The following is a 12,855-nucleotide window of genomic DNA, read 5'->3' as shown; positions in this document are numbered from 1 at the left end:
GAGCTAGCCAATTGATGTTAAGTGGCTTGCCCAGGGTCGCAGAGATAGAAGTGTCTGAGGCCAGATTAGAACCTAGGAATTCCCCTCTCCAGGTCTGGCTCTCTATCCACTGAGCCCCCTAGCGACCCCTAAATGTATGTTTCATTCTTCACCCATCCAATGACCTTTCTGCTAAGGGATGGGAAGTTCCCTGGAGTCCTAGATGGGTATTACATTGAACAGAAGAGTTTCTTTGACAGTGTCGTAGTCACCATAGACTTTACTGACTCTGCTTGCTTCACTTTTCATCAACTCCTGGAAGTCTCCTTTTCTTAACGTTTTTGTTAATCATATTTAGCTATAGTACCATTTTATTTCATATTTATTGAACATTAGCAAAGGGGATCCCTGATTACTTATCCAGTTTGATCTTCCTAACAATAGCTTACAGGTACAGGACAGTTCAAGGTTTCTAAGAACTCTGTTGGACATTATCTTCTGTGCTCCTCACTATAATTGATGAGACAAGTAGAACAAGCATTGCCATTTTCATTTTACAGTTGAGGACACTCAGGTTCAAAGGGGTTGGATGACTTATCCAAGGTCACATAACTAGTTAGCAGCAGTGACCAAATTCAGATCTGCTTTGGATTCCGGTGCTCTTTCCTATTTTAGAATTAAATAGATTTATTTAATTTAGAATTTAGAATTTATTTAATTTAGAATTTAATTTAGAATTAAATAGATAAATAAGAACAGAGCCAGAAACTAAAGCCAACGAGCATTGCATTTTAGGAAGAACACTGATAAACTTCAGAGTGTCCAGAGGAAAGCATCCGGATAGTCAAGGATTATTCTATACAAGGATCAGATGAAGGAGTGAGGCAGTTTGGTACAAAGATTTGGAGTCAGAGGACTTGGGTTTGAATCCTTCCTTGGCCGCTTACTACTTGTGTCCTACTCTCTGATAGTTGGACAAATTTCCATCCAATTAAATCTTCCTGCTGTGGTTCCTCCTATGCAACACTCTTTCCCCTGACTTTTGTTGGCTGTCCCTGGTTCAGAGAACTTTCTCTTCCTTCTGACTTTGTTCAAGTCTCAGCTAATGTCCTACCTTCTGCAAGAAGCCTTTCTCAGTTCCCCTTAATTTTAGTGCCTTTTCTCTAAGATTACTTCTAATTTACACATCTCTCACTTGTATAGAATCAATTGCCTATTGTCTCCCCCACTGGACTGAGAGGTCCTCAAGAGGAGGGGCAGAGGAGGTGATTAAGAAAGGCTTGTTGACTTGACATGACCTGACAATTTTACTGTCTTTCCTCACCTATAAAAGGGTAACCTACTGTAGCAATGAGAGGCAAAGATTGCAAGAGAATGACTGACAGAGCTTGAGACTCAGAACCTTCCTGTGCTTGGTTGAGTCAGAACTCCTAGGAACAGATTACCAACTGCCACTTTGGAGCTGCAAGGTGAAGGAGAAAGGTGTGTGGCTGAGACATCCTGGACATCCGTCCATCAAACAGCTGGCCTCTAAGGATGTCCTGGCTGTGGTGAGAGAATGTCTCCAGTCTTCCTGGTGGACAGCCTGACTCAAGAAAAGCTCTCTACCTTGCTGGGACATCTGAGGACATCATCTGGACTCCTGTACCTCATTCACCAAGGACTCTCTGTTTGTGAGATTCTGGTTCTCTGTTGGACTTACCCTTAGGAATGTATGTATTTAGTTAGGACATTAATTAGATAGTGGGGTTAATTAGTGGGTAAAATATTAGATACCACCCTCTCCCATTTTCCTTCCCCCATTCGTCCCTTCTCTGGTAATAAATTCCATTTAATTTATATGTAATTTCCCTTGTGTTCAACCCTCCTATTTCCCCCTTTTCCTAAAATACCCAAATAACACTACAAAAGGGGGGTAATCAGACTAGATCATGCTCTCTGAGACTCCTTCTACCTCGGAGCCTTCTTTACACACTAAATCTAGGATCCTGGGATCCTGAACTGTGTTCAGATATTTGAAGGACTGTCACACGGAAGGGAAATGAGATTGGTTCTGCTTGGATCCAAAGGGTAGATCTAGGAACTATGGGGAACGTTGCAGAGAAGTAAATTTCAGTTTGGTTTAAGGAAAAATTCGTTATAATGAAAGCTTTCCAATAATGAAGAGCCTACTTAGGGAGCCCCTCTTCAAAGAAAGGCAGGATGGCTACTTGTGTAAATGAGAAAGAGAAAATGACTAAGAAGCAAAAGTTTGAACTTTGGAGCCTATGACATGCCAACTGCCTAACAAACCGGGACTGGGCCCCTTCCTAAGCTTAAGGCTAGACCCTGAATACAGGAGAACAGATTTTTATTTTTAATTGGTCTTATCTGATAACTGTTTTACAAGGAATCAGATAAGACCAATTCATTTCTGTCAACAATTAATTTGTAAATAATACATTAGATCATCTGATTTCTAATTGGATAAAAGATTAGGGACTTCCAAGCTGGGAAGGAGAGAGTGACCCTGGAATTCTTGAATTCAGGACATAAAAAGGTGTCCCACTGCTCCCAGTCTCTGCAATAACGGACAGATGTGCCCTCACTGATCTCCTTGCTCTAGCTCCTCCTTTACAAGAGCAGTCTCCTCACTCTGCACTGGCTGTCCCCATGCCGGGAACCTTCTCTCTCCTCTTCTCTCCACCCTTAAGCTTAGCAAAGATCCCCGCCTTCTGCAAGAAGCCTTTCCCAGTCTTCAACAATCAAAGGAATATGGAGGCACTAAGTGACTGCTCAGTGCAGGGCCAGTTTTCAGATAAGACATGTAGACTGCTTGAGCTGTACAATCAGGAGAAAACTCCAGGCATCAGTCTTGGGATCTGGTGGCGGCATAAACAGGTCGTTGGTTAATGGGCTCCAACAGCAGCTACAAGTAGTCCAGTTTCCCAGCCACACAGGGCTGCGGTCAAACAATGCAATAAGGTTTTCTCCCAATTCCCACAACTGAATAAACGCAAGATGGAAACTGGACTAGACTCATAACTGAATAGAAAGGGGCTGAGCCAGCTCCAGAATTGAGTTACAGCATGAGTCAATGTGATTCCCTCACTTTGCACAATGAGCCACTGGCTGTCCTAATCCCCCCAACTTCTCATGCTCCTTAGATGTGCTGTAGGGCAGATTCTCGAGCAGGTGTGTCTACACTAGGTGAGAAGAGACGATGCGACGTGCATTCCCTGAAGGACTATTAATATGTAATGCTGTGTAGATTCTCGGTCTGGTAGCTATTATACTTAGTTTTGCTTCACTGCTTAACAAAGGAGGTTTTTATTTGAAAGAGAGAATGGGGCAGCTATGTGGCATGGTGGACAACGCCAGGTCTGGAGTCAGGAAGACTTATCTCCCTCAGTTCAAATCTGACCTCATACATAATAGCTGTGTGATCTTGGGCAACTTATTTATTCCTGTTTGCCTCAGTTTCTTCATCTGTAAAATGAGCTGTAGAAGGAAATGGCAAGCCACTCTAGGATCTTTGCCAGGAAAACTCCCTAAAAGGATGGGGAATCGTTTTGGGGGTCGACTTTACAGAGACCCTACAATCAGATAACATAGGACACCGCCTATTTTAGCTGTGTGGCAATGGATTGAGTATTGGGCTTGAAGTCAAAAAGACCTGAATTTGAATCCTTTCTCGGACATTTGCCAACTGTGTGACCCTGAGCAAGCCCCTTAACTTCCCTTAACTTCACCTGCAAAATAGGGATTGTAGCAACACTTTCATCAGCCATTTAAATACAGGATCATAGATTTAGAGCTTTAGGGAATCTCAGACATGATCTTCTCTGTTGTCGCCTTCTCTGTTGTCTTCTTTTGTAGATGAGGAAATTGAGGCACCTTAAAATGATCAAGTCAATAAGCATGATGGTGGGTGAATGAGATACCATTGAAAAGCTCTTTGTAAGTCTTCAGGTTCTGCTCACATGTAGATATTCTTCATCTTGGTTTAGCTTCAGATACTGCATGGTCTCAAAGTCTATTTCAGGATGTTCCAGCTGTGCAGAGGTCCATTGATTGCTCTATCATAAGAGGTTTGGTCGTTCTGTTTTTCTCTCACAAGAGTGAACCCTCAGATATATTTCTTAGGAAGATTTGCATTGATCAAACACTAGTCAGCTCACTTTGGGATCATTTGTGGTTTTTCCTCACCCAGCAGTCAGTGTGTCAGGATGAAAGTATGGCTTTTTTTCAAGTCATAACCAAAAGGACACAGCATGTTGCAAAAGAAAGAACAATAGATGTGAAGTCAGACAACCTGGATGCAAATCTCAGATCTGGCATTTGCTGCCTGTGTGACCTTGGGCAATCAGTCCCTGGTTTTTAGTTTCCTCGCCTGTAAAATAAGGGGGTTGGATGGGATGATTTCCAGGGTACCTTGCAGCTCTAAATCTGACCCTATGACTTCACTGATGTAGACATCTGGTGCAGAAACGCCTTCCCCAAATACAGAAAAGGGGCTGCAATTTATAGTCTTAGAGTTGTTCAAGACATTGAGAGTTTAAGTGATTTGCCCATAATCACACAGCTAGCATGTAGAAATCAAGGCTTGAGCCCAACTCTTTCTAACTCCAAAGCCATCCCTCTATAGGATGTTTTTCCATAGCATGAGTGGATAATTGATGTCCTGAGGCATGAAACTTTCATTTTTTACACCTAGATTGATTCAGCCATTCTGGAAATCAATTTGGGACTATGTCACTGATTTGCATATACTTTTTGACCCAGCAAAACCTCTACTGAGCTTTTTATTTACTAGATCAAAGACAAGAATTGGAAATTGAGAGGAGGCATGTTATTTGGAGGATGGCTAAACACATTGTGGTGGAACCCATTCAAGTCACAGTGCACTGAGTCTTTACTAGGAATGTCCCAGCAAACCAAGCCTTTATTTAAGATAGCAAAGTAGGAAAAAAGAAGAGGCCAAGTGACTCCCAAGCAAGCTGTGGCCCTGTAGGGTCCCTGGGGAAGGGAAGACCTTGCTAAAGGACAGAGGCCTGCTTTGGGTTAAGAGAGCACTTTCTTTTATGGGGAATAGACATCTTGGGGCAACTTGAGACTTATCAGGATCCTACAGACAAGATTACTGGGAAAACCAGTGGAGACAGCAATCTGGATCAGGCATCTTAGCATATCTGGTCAGGATATCTGGTTGGGCATTGTCTAGAACAGGTTCAACTGTTCTTTTCAGGGCTTCCAGGAGTTCTGGAACAGAAGGCCATGGACCTCTGTAGAGGTAGAACCTAGCAGGGATGTGGAGCCTTCCTGACAATCACATTCTATAGGCTTATATTTTACATGTCCACAGTTATGTCGATTTTGTATTTTAAATATCCAAATTAACAAATACTACTGTGCTATAAGAAGTAACAAGCAAGATGCTCTTAGAAAAGTCTGGAAAGACTTAGAGGAGCTGATGCAGAATGAAGTGAGTAGAACCAGGAGAACATTGTATATGGGAACAGCAATATTGCACTGATGACAAACTGAATAGTTCAGTTATTCTCAGCAATTAATTATCCAAGATAATTGTGAAGAACTTTTGATGAAAAAAGCTACAGCGACCTCCAGAGAAAAAACTGATAAAATCTGAATGAAGATCATAGCTTACTTTTACTTTCTTTATTTTTCTTGTTTGTTTGTTTTTTGGTGTGTGTTTTCTTTTATGGCATGACTAATATGGAAATATATTTTACCTGACTATAAAAGTTTAACCTATATCAAATTGCTTGCCTTCTCAAGGAAGAGGAGGAGGGGGAGGGAGAGGATTTGGAACTCAAAAAATCTATTAAAATTGTATTTAGACATAATTTGGAAAAAAAATAAAATATATTTGAAAAGATCAATAGAAGACAAGGACACCAGGACAATTCCAAGATACTTATGAGAAAGAATGCTATCCACATTGAGAGAAAGAACTGTGGGAGTAGAAATGGAGAAGAAAAACTCAAGATTTATCTCTTGTTTATATGAATATAGGATTTGAGGTTTTGGTTTTAAAAGACTACTCTATTACAAAAATGAATAAATATGGAAATAGATATCAAGTGATAGCACATGTATAACCCAGTGGAATTGATTGTCAGCTCTGGAAGGGAGGAGGGAAGTGGGGAGGGAGAGAACATGAATCATGTAACCTTGGAAAAATACTCAAATTTAACATAAACAAAGAAGACAAAGACATATATACAAAAATGTTTACAGCAGGTATTGTTATTATTATTTTTTTATTTAGAATATTTGTCCATGGTTACATGATTCATGATTTTTCCCTCCCTTCTCATTGTTCAAAACCTATTTCCATATAGTCATAGTGGTAGTCTCTCGGTGACCGAGAATGACTCTTGTCTTTGTGCAGTTTCATCTACGGTGTACCCTCATGTGGCTTTGGAGTGCAAAGGCTGAGGCGCAGAGTTTGTGGCACATGGGCCTGGGACGCCAGTTGTTACGGGAGGTGCGGTTGTGACCTGATGTCGGCGTTCACGCGCAGCGGCAAGACATCGACGTCGCTCATCTTCAAAGGTGGTGGCGCCATGGTTATTGTGGGTTCGCCAGCTGCTTCTGTCAGAGGCAGCGAGTTCTAGTTGCTTTGGTGTCATGCCAGCCCACTTCAAGTTGGACTTTAGCTGATCCTTGAATCTTTTCTTTGGTCGGCCTTGTTTCCTGAGTCCAGCTGACAGTTCACCATAGAATACCTGTCTCGGTATTCGCTGTGGGTCCATGCGGATGATGTGTCCAGACCATCGTAGCTGGGTTCTGAGGACCAGGACTTCGATGCTGGTGGAGTTGGCTCTGTCGAGGACTTCCTGGTTGGTGATTTGGTCCTGCCATCGGATCCTCATGATTGACTGGAGGGAGCATTGGTGGAATTGCTCCAGCTGTTTCATGTGCTTCCGGTACAGTGTCCATGTCTCACACCGTACAGGAGCGAGCTGAGGACCACTGCGTTGTACACTTGGAGCTTCGTCGCAGTGCTTACACTGCTGTGTTGGAGGACTTTGCAGCGCAGCTGCCCGAGTGCCTGGCTGGCCTTTTGGATCCTGGCATTGATCTCGTGGTCTAGGGACCCGTCGTTGGCGATGGTGCTGCCCAGGTACTTGAAAGTGTTGACGTCAGAAAGCTGTGTGCTGTTGATTGTAATGCACGGCTGGTCAGTTGGCCTCCCTGGTGCAGGTTGGAACAGCTCCTCTGTTTTGCTGAGGCTGATAGTCAGGCCAAACAGTTTTGTTGCGGTGGAGAACCTGTCCACAATGGTTTGGAGATGATTTTCTTGGTGGGCCATGAGAGCACAGTCATCTGCAAAGAGAGCTTCCAGGATGAGTCTCTCTGTTGTCTTTGTTTTTGCAGTCAGGCGGAGAAGGTCAAATAGTGAGCCATCCAGTCGGTATTTGATGTAGACGCCCAGGTCTAGATCCATCACAGCATGTCATAATACTTGGGTGAAGGATAGGTTGAATAGTACCGGAGCAAGGACACAGCCTTGTTTCACACCATTGGAGATGTTGAAGCGATCAGAAGTCTCTCCACCAGATAGGAATTCCCCAGCCATGTCGACATGAAAGAGCTGGATCAGTTTGACAAATTTTGCTGGGCAACCGAGCTTGCTGAGGATCACCCACAATGCGTCCCTGTTCACTGTGTCAAACGCCTTTGTCAGGTCTATGAAGACAATGTAGAGACTTAGGTTCTGCTCAAGGCATTTTTCCTGCATTTGCCTCACCGTGAAGACCATGTCAATGGTGCTGCGATCTGGTCGGAAGCCACATTGTGATTCAGGCAGGTTCTGCTCTGAAACAGATGACAGGAGTCTGTTGAGTATAACACAGGCGAGGATCTTTCCAGCAGTGGAGAATAGTGAGATGCTTCTGTAGTTGTCACAGGTTGCTTGTGAGCCTTTGTTCTTGTATAGGTCTACAATGGAGGCATCTCTGAGTTCTGGGGGCATGTCTTCCTCTTCCCATATGCGGGTCAGCACTATGTGGAATGCCTGGAGAGCCTTTCCATTTAAGGCCTTGTACACCTCGGTTGGGATCCTGTCTTTACCGGGTGCTTTGCCTGCACTCATTTGTTGAATGGCTTTTTGGACTTCCTCTATTGAAGGAGGGACGTCAAGTTGTTCAATGGTGTGGTTTGGGGGGATCTGGTGAAGGGCACTTTGGTTGACTGAAGAGGGTTGGTTGAGAAGCTGACTGAAGTGTTCTTTCCACCTGTTGCTGATGCCTTTTTTATCTTTTATGAGAGTGTCACTGTCAGAGGATAGCAAGGGAGTGGTGGTGGGTTTTAATGGCCCATAGACAGTCTTGAAGGCACTGAAAAATTGTTTGTAGTTTTTCGTATCAGCACAATGCTGGATTTCTTCTGCCTTTTTTTCCCACCATCGGTCTTGCATCTTCCTGATCTCACGCTGCGCCGTGGCTTGGAGAGACTTGAATCTGTCCTTTTTAGGAGTAGAGTTTGGGTTATTTTGCCACTCCATAAAGGCTTTGTTCTTTTTGCTCAATAGGTCTTCAAAAGCAGTGTTGTTCTCGTTGAACCAGTCCTGGTGGTTGCGTTGTTTGGGGCCTAGGACTGCCTTTGATGTTTCATTCACTGCGTCTCTGAACTGGTTCCATTTCTCGGTTGAGCTTCCAGTGAGTGGTCCCTTGGCAGACAGCTTGTCGTTCAGGCAGGACTGGAATGTTTGCAAATAAGATGGATCTCTAAGACGACTCACGTTGAAAAATGTAAAATGTGATTTCCATGTTATTCATATTTGCAGTAGAGTGATCCTTTAACATCAAAACCCTAATCATATCCCTATTAAGCTATGTGATCAATCATGTTTTTCTTCTATGTTTCTGCTCCCACAGTTCTTTCTCTGGATGTGGATAGCATTCTTTCTCATAAGTTTCTCTGGATTGCCCTGGGTCATTGCATTAGCAGGGTTTTTTTTTGTTTTTGTTTTTGTTTTTTTTGTAGAGGCAAAGAGCTGGATATTAAAGTGGTTTCCTTCATTTGGAGCAAATTATGGTACACAAATATAATGGAATGTTATTGTGACTTAAGAAATGACAAAAGAAACAATTTCAAACTAAATTAGGAAGACTTATATGAACTGATGCACAGTGAAATGAGCAGAGGCAAGAGAATGATTTATATAATAATAATATTATAAAGAAAAACAATTTTGAAAGACTTGAGAAGTCTGATCACTACAATGACCAAGCATGACTGGATGGAAGAGGAAGCACACTACCCACCTCTTGACAGAGAGGCAATGGACTAAAGACAACAAGTAAGACATATTTTTAGACATGGTAAATGTAGGATTTGCTTTGGTTAATTCTGTTTATTTGTTCCAATGGGACAGAACTGGACAATAAAGTGGGTAGGGGAGGAAGAGGAAGAAGAAAAAGAAAGAAAGAAAGAAAGAAAGGAAAGAAGGAAGGAAGAAAGAAAGAAAGAAAGAAAGAAAGAAAGAAAGAAAGAAAGAAAGAAAGAAAGAAAGAAAGAAAGAAAGAAAGAAAGAAAGAAAGAAAGAAAGAAAGAAAGAAAGAAAGAAAGAAAGAAAGAAAGAAAGAAAGAAAGAAAGGAAGGAAGGAAGGAAGGAAGGAAGGAAGGAAGGAAGGAAGGAAGGAAGGAAGGAAGAAAGAAAGGAAGGAAGGAAGAAAGGAAGGAAGGAAGGAAGGAAGGAAGGAAGGAAGGAAGGAAGGAAGGAAGGAAGGAAGGAAGAAAGAAAAAGAAAGAAAGAAAGAAAGAAAGAAAGAAAGAAAGAAAGAAAGAAAGAAAGAAAGAAAGAAAGAAAGAAAGAAAGAAAGAAAGAAAGAAAGAAAGAAAGAAAGAAAGAAAGAAAGGATGTTCACTGAGGCAAACTTTTAAAAGATCCTTGGAAATTTAAGAGATCTTTGGAAAGAACATGAGTATAACAAAAATGTATCAGACAAGCAGGATGACTCTGAAAGAAACAGAATGAATCATTACATATGTCAAAAGAAAAGCAAGCTGTATATAATAGAAACTATATTTCTATTGGAGTAGCTTTCTGTAATGTATCATCGATAATGTCTTGTATCAATAATAGGGTGTTCTTGCCTATTTGTTGAAGACAAGGTGTAGCCTTGGAAAGCATCTGGAAGAAAGATCTTTAAGGATTCACAAAGAGACTATGAAATGAAATTTAAAAGACAAATGCTTTGTTTTCCCTGTCCTTAAGGGATATAACCAATCTCCCTAGTCCTTTGGAATTAGAGAAAGCAAGATTTTCTGGAAGTAAAATTGATCTTAATGCTATCTGACTCTATTTTCCAAAGCAATAACATTATGATTGATTTTTATGCAAATTTCTTCCTTCAGCATATTTCAATAGTGAAATTGAAAAAGGCCAATGAATAGAGCTTAACTATTAGCCTTACAATTAGAGTTATCTTAGATAAGCTCACTAAAAACTTGTTTTCTTTGGAGAGTGATGCTTTGTAAGCCACTGGCCTTGAATTTACCCTGGAGTTTCATGCAATTCTCCATAGTCTAGTATAGTGAAGGCAAACCTATGGCATGGATGCCAAAGATGGCACAAAGAGCACTCTCTGTGGGCACAGGGCTGCTCTCGGCCCCCCCCCCCCAAAGTATTAGGAAGGCAGAGAGACTCAGATGAAGCTGCTACCTTCCCCCTGTCCACCATGCATGATGACATCTTTTCATATCCCCCACCCCTCCACCTAGCAACCCAATGGGAGTGCATAGGGATAAGGTGGGTGGCTCACAGGCAGCTGGAGGGGAGCAGAGTGCTTGGACCACTCCCCTCCCCCTCTCTCCACTTGCTGAGGACATTCCTCACTTCCCCTATCCCTCTGTCCAGCAACCCAATGGAAGTGCTTCCTCGGTGTGGGGTAAGGGGAGTTAGGGCATACCCAGCATGTGGGGGGGGCATGGCACTTGGTGGGGGGTGGGGGTAGGGCCCAGCACTCCATCTCTAAAAGGTTCACTATCACTGCTCTAGTAGAAAACTTCTAAAACTCTTTCTGAGACTACTAGGGAAACTGAGTCTAGAATATGATGACCTCCTTCTTTCATCTTTCTCTTTATTTTATGTACATCTCTTCCCCTCTTTTAAATAAGTTGAAAGGTAAGGGTGTAATATATCATTTAATTTAGGACCTTCTGACCCTGTACTAGCCTAGAAGCAGTCAGTCAGCTGAATAATCTCTCTACAGTCTCCAGATCTGGACTAGGAAACTGAGCAACAGCTCCAATGCTCAGAGCTTTTAGTTAAGGTTTAGCCTATTCCTTAAGACCTAGGGGATAGAAGGATATCACCAAGAGGATTTGTTTCCAGGGTATTGTCAGTCAGGTGAAAATGAGGTATCCTAATCTCTTTGAATAGTGGTGATTCTGGGTTAAGTCATTAACATTTTCTCCAATCACTTTTGTGATTCTGGTTTCTGGTTATATGGTTATATGGATGGAGAGAAATTTTAGTTTTCTGTTCAAGGTTAAATGACTTCAACAGGGATCAAATTCATGATCTTGGTCTCAGAATTGTGATACCCAAGACTGTAGAAATTCAACATTTTAAAAAAAAATTTATTAAACACTTATATGATAGAAAATATGCTGAGCATTGAGGAAGTGAAGTCAAAAATGAAAGAGTTTGTAACTTCAAGAAATTATATTCCATTAGAGGGGAATTCAATGTGCATGTTGTTGTCCATTCAGGTCCTACTCCTTCGGACACGATTTTGGGTTTTCATGGCAAAGATACTGGAGTGATTTGTCATTTCCTTCTGCAGCTCATTTTAACAGAAGATGAAACTGAGGCAAACAGCTTTAAGTGACTTGCCTAGGGTCCCCGAGCTAGTAAGTTGTCTGAGGCTGGATTTGAACTCTCAAAGATGGGTCTTCCTGATTCTAAGACCTCTATTCACTATGCTACCTAGTTGCCCTCAGTGTGTATAAAGATAAGTTAATACAAGGTAATTTAAGGAGGAAGAAACAGTAAGAACTGACATATCTGGAGACATATTGCACTGGAAAATAAAAACTGATCTGAATTTTGAATGATCTGGGTTCAAACTCTTTTTGACACTTCATAAGGATTTGTTGGAGAAATGGTTAAACTTAGACTTGGGGATCATACATGATATTATAGTTGTCATCTCCTATCATATTTGGTTAGTGAATCCTATTGATTCTGTCTCTGCAACAGCTCTTATATTAATCCCTCCTCTCTATTCCCACTGGTACCACCCTAAGACAGACTCATTTATTACCTGCCTAGAGTCGTTTTCTTTCTTTTCTTTTTTTTTTAACTCTTACTTCCATCTTGGAATCAATACTGTGTATTGGTTCCAAGGCAGAAGAGCAGTAAGGGCTGGGCAATGGGGGTCAAGTGACTTGCCCAGGGTCACAGCTAGGAAGTGTCTTGAACCCAGGACCTCCTGTCTCTAGGCCTGGCTCTCAATCCACTGAGCTACCCAGCTGTCCCCCTAGAGTAATTTTTTAATAGATTCTCCTGTATACAACTCTTGCCCCATCTTTCATATCAATACGTCACACATATATCTGGTCATAACTTTCCCATTACGGGGAGCATACATTATAAAATGCAAACTCAGCCTGACAGTGGCATTTTGGGTCATTCACAAACTGGTTCTAATCTCTATCTAATTTTATTTTTAACTGGTTTCCTTCTATTCGTTTTACATTCTAACTAACTGGACTATTATCCATTTCCTGATGTTGTTAAGTCATCTTCTACCTCTTGGCATTTGCCTAGAGCAACCATAATGGTTGGAATGTACACTTGAAGGTTTAGGTCAGGTGTCAACGGCTTCATGAGGCTTTTAAAAAGCTCCCTACTGAAAA

The 12,855-nt window shown here is 41.8% G+C and overlaps 1 protein-coding gene across 3 annotated transcripts in view; it reads left to right on the top strand.

The window, feature by feature from the left end:
- Positions 1-1,397: 1,397 nt before the first annotated feature.
- RAB20 (RAB20, member RAS oncogene family) overlaps positions 1,398-12,855 on the top strand; it is a 117,460-nt gene continuing 106,002 nt past the window's right edge. The window contains exon 1 of one of the 3 annotated variants that reach the window (XR_008914123.1): positions 1,398-1,691. The gene's annotated coding sequence lies outside the window, so the exon portion shown is untranslated. The remainder of the gene's footprint in view (positions 1,692-12,855) is intronic. The other 2 variants (XR_471333.3, XM_056807938.1) reach the window with 2 other exon arrangements.

This window comes from Monodelphis domestica, chromosome 8 (assembly GCF_027887165.1).
Source record: "Monodelphis domestica isolate mMonDom1 chromosome 8, mMonDom1.pri, whole genome shotgun sequence".
In the NCBI taxonomy this organism is placed as follows: domain Eukaryota; kingdom Metazoa; phylum Chordata; class Mammalia; order Didelphimorphia; family Didelphidae; genus Monodelphis; species Monodelphis domestica.
Note: the sequence above shows the minus strand (reverse complement) of the source record. Positions and strands in the feature narration are given on the sequence as shown.